Here is a 9,061-nt window from a genome sequence, read left to right as displayed (position 1 = left end):
CCCCCCCCCCTCCTAACAGAAAGCAGTGGAAGAAAAAACATTTCAGGGGAACTATTTTCTGAAGGCTTATGCCATAAAGGATTTTATTTTCACTTCTAAATGTTTTCTGTATTTTCAACGACGCCCACAGTGGTGTATGCAATACATTTATGCAGTTTGACTGTCTCCTATTCTTTGCATTTTTCTCTGCAGATGAGTGTCAGGCACTTATCCCACTAGTACCAAATATTTAATAGTCATAAACTGCTCTGATATCCTCTAATAGAAGATTCTATTTAAGTGCAAATGACAAATAATTTTCTCAGTGTTTGTGCTTATTCTGAATAGCTGGATAACATGGGAGGAGCTGAAAGCAGCCTATTTTTGGCTTTCCCTGGTGCTAATGTTAGTGATCTCTTTTTGTTTCCTGTGGCTCATTAGTATCCAGTCTATCAAGTGCACAGGAGTCATAGTAACAAAGCTGTAAACTTGAAGAGTGGAAGGAGTAAGACTCTGTGGCATTTGCTTTTTTTAATTTTTAAATTAAACTGTTCAACTTCCGTGATTCTGATTTCTGTATGTTGACGGACCGTTACAGTAGAGCCCAAATGGGGTCTGTCATGAGCCGGTTCTGACATTGCTGCTCTGTCCTCTAATTCAGACTCTGGCTTGGTGAGGACCTCAGGGCTGGCTGGATCTTGTCTGGAAGTGAAGGGGCTGAACACAGCAGGAGTGAGTGGTTTCCACAGGTGTTCTGAGAAAGAGATGCACCCAAATTACCGGTGACATGAGTCTGAGAGTAATCCTGGAGGAGGACTTGGGGGTTTAGAGGCTGAGAGCATCTCTTTCTTAACTGTTGGGCCTGCTTTTCTACTGAAAACATCAGCTGAGATGGGTTGCTTTTGCCCCTTTTCCTTTCTCTGAATGGTGCCCCAACTTAAACTAGGAAAAGATGGACTTTCAGCTCTCAAATTTTGGCCAGTGGTGAAGTTTAAAGTCTTCGAAGAAGTTATGCTTGGCAAGAAAATGCAATATTTTAAGGGGTCATTTCATTGTTACTGGTATGCAGTGTGTGCTGCCTGATTTATACCAAGGAGACTCCTGGAATGTGTGTCCTGGAGACTTCTTTCTTTCTTTCTAATTAAGTTCAAAGAAATAAAGAGAGAGATGAAAGCAAGTTATTTGAATAACATTTAAAATGTTTTACTTATTCTAGAAAGGTTCACATGCTTTCCAAGAGTCCACTTTCTTTCACTTTCAGAATGGAGCCTTTTTCACCTCAAATTATTTGTATTGTGATAGCATCCAGAGATTCTGGTCAGGATGGCTCCAGAAGGCTTGTGGAAACAAACTGGCTGAAATGAAAAGGAAAAGTAAATGAGAGTGGTTCAGAGCGTATGGGGACCACTGGATGTGCAAGGTTGGCTTGTGGCACTGAGCACGGGAACAGATCAACATGGAGCTGGAGCCTGGATGTGGAGGACGAAGTTCAAAGTAAAGTGCCTAGTCTCTTCAGTTTAGGTGGAGTGGATGAGGCTGGGAGGGATGGCACAACATCTAGCTGAGTGTTAGCCTAAGGATGGGGCTTTCCATGGCCACATAAAGTGCTTTTGTTTTTCTTTTATGCCAAGTTTTGTTACAGAACAAGTCAATGGCAATAATTTTGGTTAGTAACTAATTCCTTGGAGCAAATGGCTTTAAATCAATTGTGTATCAGATGTTGCCACATATTACTTTGTTTTGGTGTTTGGCCACAAATAACTCATGACAATATTTTGGTATTATCATATACCATAATTTACTTCTAGCAAGCATGTAATTCCTAAGAGACAGAGTGGCATTCAGCCTATCCGTTCTTTAGTCTGCTCTATATTGAATCTAACACAATGGGTGCAGCTGAATGATTTAATGTCATCCTGAAAGAATTCACACAGGCTGCTGAAAAAGAAAACAGGCCATGGAAATAAATTGTAATTAAATGTGTTCTTAAATATAGGGCTACAATGCACACAGAGGTTGTATAATGCTGTCCCCTGCTGAAATTTTTCAACAGTCTTGGAGCCTTACCCTCCTGTGGGATAAGAAAAAAAAGGCATCCTGTAGGGTAAATTCCACTAAATGGTAAGTTCCACTAAACAGTAAATTCTGTGAAATGTTCCTTTCATGTTGGACAGGTGGAAGTTCAGGATTCCAGGACAGTTCAGGAGAAATATGAAATTCATACCAAGCAGAAGGTATTCTGTTTATTGACACACTGGTTTGAGTAAGAGTGAGAAATCCAATAAATCTGCTAAAACCTCCCTACTAGGTGATGGTAACTTGGGGAGTTTTCAAGTCTGATGTGCATCAAAACAGTTTGCTAGTTCACTGGGTGTTCACATGCTGGTGGAAAAAAGGTCATGGAGCTGATCAATAGCTTTTGAACAGGTTGGCTTGCAGTGGTATATGCTAGAGCTGACATTTGATACAAATACAACTGGTACTGTGGCAAGATCCTGACACGATGCTAGCACTAGGTGCTGGCTTGTGTTACGGCAAAATCAATAGAAATTCAATGTTTGGCTTGATAAGTCCAGTTATCTGCTGGACACATAAAGGGCAGATGCTTGTTTCATTAGGGTAGAGAAATAGCTTACGCAGTCACCTCTGGCTTGCACCACTTTTAGCAAACTGACTTTGTTTTGATTTTGGAGGGATTGTGTTTTAAAATTGTCAGTTTTCAACTCAGAGAGGCTATCTACCTTTTATTTACTGGAGAAACCATGTGATTCCTTGCATTAGGATGTTCATTAATTCTGCTCTATTTTAACTATGTCAGAAGCCTCCTAAAATGGGTTCAGAAAATTTCAATGCCAGATATTTCAGTGTACTTTAGACGATTTATTTTATTCTACTTCTACCTTATTTTATTTAAACTTATACTTGAATGCTTTCCTGAATGTGGGTCTAAATAAATCATTTTTATTTCAAAAACAATGGAAGTAACTTCAACCAATACTCAGAAAGATATGGCTGAGCAAGTGTAATGCTTGCTATATGGCTTTGTACGCTGCCTTTGAAATAGTACCTATGGCAACTGTAAATCAGAATTTTTCGGTACAATTGTCCCCAGTGCTGCAATACGATCTGCCAGTCAGGAAGCTTACCTAGGGCGTCGTGTGAGCTTGAGGGTCTGCACCAAGGCGAATTTTGTTGCAAAGCGGAGGCTGTGGTGTTGAAAATGCAGTGACAAGAAAGCATTCAGAAAATGCGAGTCCTCTTGCAGCATCTCCTGCCCAGGGGAATGATGTCTTCGTGGCTGCAAGGGTTTAAGTAGCTTGCTAGTTACCAGTTTTCTAGTATTTAGTTAAAAGCTAGTTAAAGTGGACTAAAGAGACAAAACACAAACAGAAGTTTTCCTTACCCTGGCGTGTTGGTGCAGGCTGATGCTGTTTACCTTAAAGTGCCCGTTCTAGGAGAAACCAGTATCAATAAAATATGTACTGGTAAGAAGCCAATTTATGTACCAGAAATGACTACATGTGTTACATAATTAGAATACCTGCCCCGACTTCTGAAACCTATTGCTGCTGGGCCTGCTTTTAATCTAGCGTCGTCTCTTCAGCTTACGAGATGAAATGTAGCTGGGGAGCGTTATGAGAAACAGATGGAGAACCTGGCTGGAGGGCTGGCGGGGATGGAGACTACCTTGGCCCGCTCCGAGCTAAGCGTACTGTGTACCTTCGAATGATACCTTAATCCATGATAAAGACAGACAGCTCACTTTTCCAAAATCAAAACCATATTCATCAATGGTAGCCTCTTTCCAACACGGCACAGGCTGCTGCTCAGAGAGGTGCAGTCTGGAACAGCTTGATACAGGCAGAACTAGATGGCTACACATGGATAAGATAAAATCGTTCAGCTACCTAATAAATAAATTTGAAGGATGTTCTAAGATGATACAAATTCAAGTACTAACTTGATTTATTATCCCAGAGGGATGTTTGCTCCACCTTTCAGTCACTGAATCCTGATTTATGGTACACATTTTTAGGCTTGATTTTTTTTTTTTTTTTAAAAGAAAGAAAACCTTTAAAATATAGCTGGTTGACCTAGTGCGCTCTGCCCAGCTAGCTTCATGCTGCTTAAATTAATACAACTCGTTCAAAAATGTAGTTGAATGGATGGGGTTTTTTTTTAAGTCAGCAAGGATTGAGTTTTGGTAACTAAATGTTATTTCTACATGGTAAAATACCAGTAGAAGTAAAGTCAATAAACTCTAAAGGCAAATATTTTAAAGAATTCTTATGTATCATGATTTTGCTCTTGCCATTGAGGGAAAAGATTGTATTTTATACAGGAACTGAGATGTTTCCCTTTCTGTAGTCTTGTGTGGATTTAACTAAAGCAGCAACTAAGAGAAACAAGAGTTTCATAAAGAAAGCCTTGTTGATAATTACAGAGTGGTTGTAAGCGTACGTTCATAGCCTCTATTTTTCTTGTTCAGAACTTTATTATAGATCTTTAAGTTTCAAATGACTTTTGATACTTCGCATGTGTGAGACAGATTTTAGGTAAATAAACATAACCTATTATTTTGGGACAATACTTCAAATATATATTTTAAAGGGTGTGTTCTTTGTTTGACCACATATGACTCTTATAAATCTATAAGATAACTATTCTAAACCATATTATCAGATTGTAAATAGGATAGGATGGAGCTAGAGGGAGAAATAAATACTGTTTCTAGTTAACAGTTCTGGTTCTAGCAAATCGCCCTTACATTACACAGGTATAAATTCTTTATTTGTTGTTCAAAGTTTTCATCATGGTCAGAGTTAGAAAAATTAACCATAAAAACATAAACCCGTTGTGTTCCTTTGCCAAATCATAGGCTATATTTATGTTTGCAGAAAAGTAAGGATCTTTTGACAGCCTTCTTTTGAATGATGTGTTGTGGTTTTTTATCATCTGCGTATTCCAACAGGAGTAGAAATTGGTTGAGGAAATTGTGAAACTTAGTTTACCAAGTTCTGCCTACAAAGATAAAATATCTTTTTGGCTAGGATTTTGCCTGTTGCTTTTTAAATACCTTTTGAACTCCAATGGTGTCATTTTTATAATGTGGCCCTGCACGTGTGAACAATTTGGTGGTAGCAGTAACCTTCAAACGTAAGCATTTGTTGATCTGGAAGAAAAACTTTAATCTATGCAGCCTCTTTTCTTTCCAGGTAATGTTCTCCTTGGTAAACAATTTGTATCAAACGCACAGTGTCCTCAACACCAAGAAATATAACAGATGCAAGCCTGTACTCTGTGTTTTATACCATAGCATTTGAACCATTGTGCGTGTTGGTGAATTATTTTCGCAAACCATGGATTCAAAAGCCTGCAGACTTTAGAACAGCATGCTTTGACACCTTGAAGGCTTAACAAAAGACCCTCAATCCACCAGAAGAATGTGATCTTATGGGCACAGTTTGCAGTGCTGCTGCTTACAGCATTTGATGGATATCCAGATATAAGCCCAATAGATTTCTCTTTGCTGTAATTTATTATGTCCACTTTTTGCTGGAACTGGTAGCAAAATTAATGATTCAGTCCTTTTTTTCATATTTAAAAGTTTAAAATTTCAGAGAGCCAGGCCTTAAGCTGTATTGCCTCTGTTTTGAACTGGTAGTATCTCCATTTGCATATGACACCATGAATTTCTCTGATTTATTCTTTTAGTCAAAGGAGGACAAAAACATTCAAAGCCTGTTCTAAGTTATGACAAACAAAATTACTGATTTCTTACATGCTGGAAAGCCAAGAACCCATAGTCTGGCAGGTTCAGATTTGTTTTCTCCAAAGGTGTTATGTTGCTCCATATTCATGCTTCATTTCGGATTCCAGCCATTTAAAGAATGTTGTCCTACTAGTATATACAATGCATTTATTTTATCACACATACTTACTTTGTTATTTAATGCCACCCAGAGTTTTCAAGGTGGCTTAGAGTATAAGTAAAAGGGCAGTGTCAACTATTAACATCTACAACTTAAACCAGACCTGATACAATAAAGGGAAAAACATTAATCACAAGATGCTTGAGTGCCAGCAGTGGAACTTGCCCTTGCACAGTAAGACAAATCACAAGGGCTGAGACAGCACTGTTTTGGTCTGACTCCTCGGTCTGCCCTAAGCAGCAAGTGGCCTTTTGGTAATGCTGCACCCAGGAGGGTGGTGGCAGAGCATGTCTGGAAGGGTGGCTCAGACCCACGCCCGGTGATGGACAGGAGGAAGGGAGGGATAATGCCCTGTGACAGAAGGTCTACCAACGGGGAGAGGCACAGTCTTGGGACTAAGTTGTGCTTAAACCTGAGGCAGTGCAGAAAGGGGAGCTGTGAATGGCATCGTATGCAGAGACTCGCAGGGCCAGAGCTAAAACTGATCTTGGTTTTTATTTGTAGCTGGACTGCTTGTGCCTCAAAGGGACAGTTTGCATGGCTTAACGCAATGCTGAAAGCAGGAGATGGTGAGGGTGTGGGTGAGTTAACAGTCTCCTCTGAGTCTGAGCCAATGTTCTCTGCCTGTCATTTGCTTCATATACAATATATTTCAGTGTGAAGAGCCCAGCTAGAGTGAATTGTTCCACAAAGAAGAAAGCTAAGCTTTTCACCATCTAATCAATATTTCCTGAAGAGGTGCCAATGTCTACTGAGCAGAATTATGATCTTTCTGCAATAAATCATGTCATTTCTGACCCTAAACCTTCCCCACCCAGATGTCCTCTTTCCTGATGAGTGACATTTAGAACAGGAATATTAGCATTTAGGATAAGGACAGCATGTGCTACAAAGCACATACTTGGGTGCTCTACACATAATAATCCCTGAATTACTCATGATGATAATTTTTGGGAAATTCAGAATGCCTCAGTACATACGCCAGATTCCTGGAATTTGACCAAGAGGGTATTATAAATAATAAACATTAGTATCGTTGCAATCCGCTGTAGCTAACTACCATCTTGGATGCAGATTAGTTTGTGTACTTGTATTGCACACAGACATATACAAAGTCTAGATTTCTCTTGAAAATGCTTGGTGTTTTGGTAGCTAACTAAATGAATAAACATATAATCTTTCAGGAGCTGGCAGAACAGCATCTAGTTCTCGTTACCCTCTTTGTTTCCCTCCACCCTTTGGCTCTCACCATAATTGAAGACAACTGCTCTGGCCACTCAGCTCAGCGTCTGCAAGATGAAGTTATACATCTTCCAGACGTGGCACCCAGTTGCCAGCACATTTCTTACCCTCTGGTATGCTTCGGGCCTCCTCTTTGGCCTCAGAGCTGTCTACCTGTCTCTGAGACTGCTACTGATGCTCTTTTAGCCATGGCGCACAGTACTGGATTCCTGTGTTGCTCTCTGTAATACTATGCAAAGGGAAAAGAATGGGGAATGCTGTGAGAGGCAGTTACATGGGGCTAACAGTAAGCTCATTTTACTTGCAAGCGTATCCAGAGCAATCCAGTTATTTCAGAGTTTATGCCCAGTGTTTTTCTGTGACTCAGATGCGAGCTGAAGAGTGCTCTCTGCCATCGTGCCATGGTTCAGAGTACCTGTGTATTTCTGTAACAGCAGCAGTTGATTTTCTATTTTATTTTACGTATAATGGTATAACCAGAAAATTGTTAACATTTGCATAGAGAAGGTTAACTCTTTTAAGTGGCTTCATGCCATTAAGTAGGAATGTAACCACTCCAGTATTGCAGTTTGTCCACAGAGAGGAAAAATAACCCTTCAAAACCCTGGCACCAGTTCTACATTAGAGCTGAATTACTGTAGCAGATTGAAATGACAAGATTCACATTTTTAAATGAGCATGTAAACCAGGCATGTGCCCAGATTGGCATGGGACAGGAATCCTAATTTGCACATATGCCTTGGGATTTGTGCACACACACAAAAACAATTAAAAAATAATCTGGCAAAGAATATATAATACAAGACTGAAGGGATGAGTTTAATGTTCTTACACCAGTGGTGTGTGACAGACCTAAGCACACTTTAAATATTCAGGGTTTTCTTTAATAGGCGGTACCAGGACAGCTGAGGACAGCTCATCACAAATGGCCAAGGAAACGTGTTATGGCATGTATACATAGACTATATAAAGTCTAGAGTATTTATGTATAAATATATAAATATACTATAGAGTAGAGGCCTCTCAGTTGTCTTTTGTGGCTTTCTAGATGCAATGCAAGAGATTGGACAGCCTGCACTGATAGGGCAGGTCGTCTCTTGTCTCGGCAGGTGAAACATGGGATGTCATTTTGTCCTGGATTGCAGCGGTGCAATACATAATTTGAAATATATCTTGTCAGGCGATGTGTCCAGTAGCATTGCTTTGTGAACAGCTCTTCAGGGGCCTGTTAGGTACAGCCAGCCCCGCTGTGCTTTCCTGCATGCTCGGTGAGAGAAGCTGGGTAGCCTCAGCAAGGTTGAAGGCAGCTGGGCTGAGGCGGACTGTGCCCAGCTGAGGACATGGTATCCTGCTGCATACCAGGGAGTTTTCTTCATGACTAGAAAATTCAGGCTTTGTAAAACTATTTTCTTTTGCCAGGCATGAAAAAAACCACCTGTTTGAATTGTGGAGATCCGGTTGCCCTGGAGCACTGGGTGTGCGGTGGGGCACAGTGACAGCTAAGGCTGTACGATCAAAGGGAGAGGTTGAGCCTGGCACTGATGCCGAGCTCTGAACCCACCTCTGCCACCACAGCCAGACCCAGCTGTGATGAGCACAGCAGGTATTTGGGCTGCAAAGTGAGCAGAGAGGCTGGCTGTACTGCGGCCTCAAGTACAAATTAGTGTCTTATAGCTTGTTTCAGAACTGCAATGTCTTGTTTCCACTCTGGTTTCATGTACTTGCTTTATATGCTTGAAACTTTGATAATTGGCCAAGTCGAAAATTTTCTTTAAGGTGAAATCCTTATAGTTCTCAATAAATGGTTGTGTTTTAGTAGTTTGCTAACACCAGGCTGTCTGACAGCGTTACGCTTTATTGTTATAGTAGCTGACTTTCAAATATGATGGCACTATGAAATAATTGTA

This window comes from Cariama cristata, unplaced genomic scaffold (genome assembly GCF_000690535.1).
Source record: "Cariama cristata isolate BGI_N322 unplaced genomic scaffold, ASM69053v1 scaffold20877, whole genome shotgun sequence".
NCBI lineage: Eukaryota > Metazoa > Chordata > Aves > Cariamiformes > Cariamidae > Cariama > Cariama cristata.
This window is presented reverse-complemented; position numbering follows the sequence as displayed.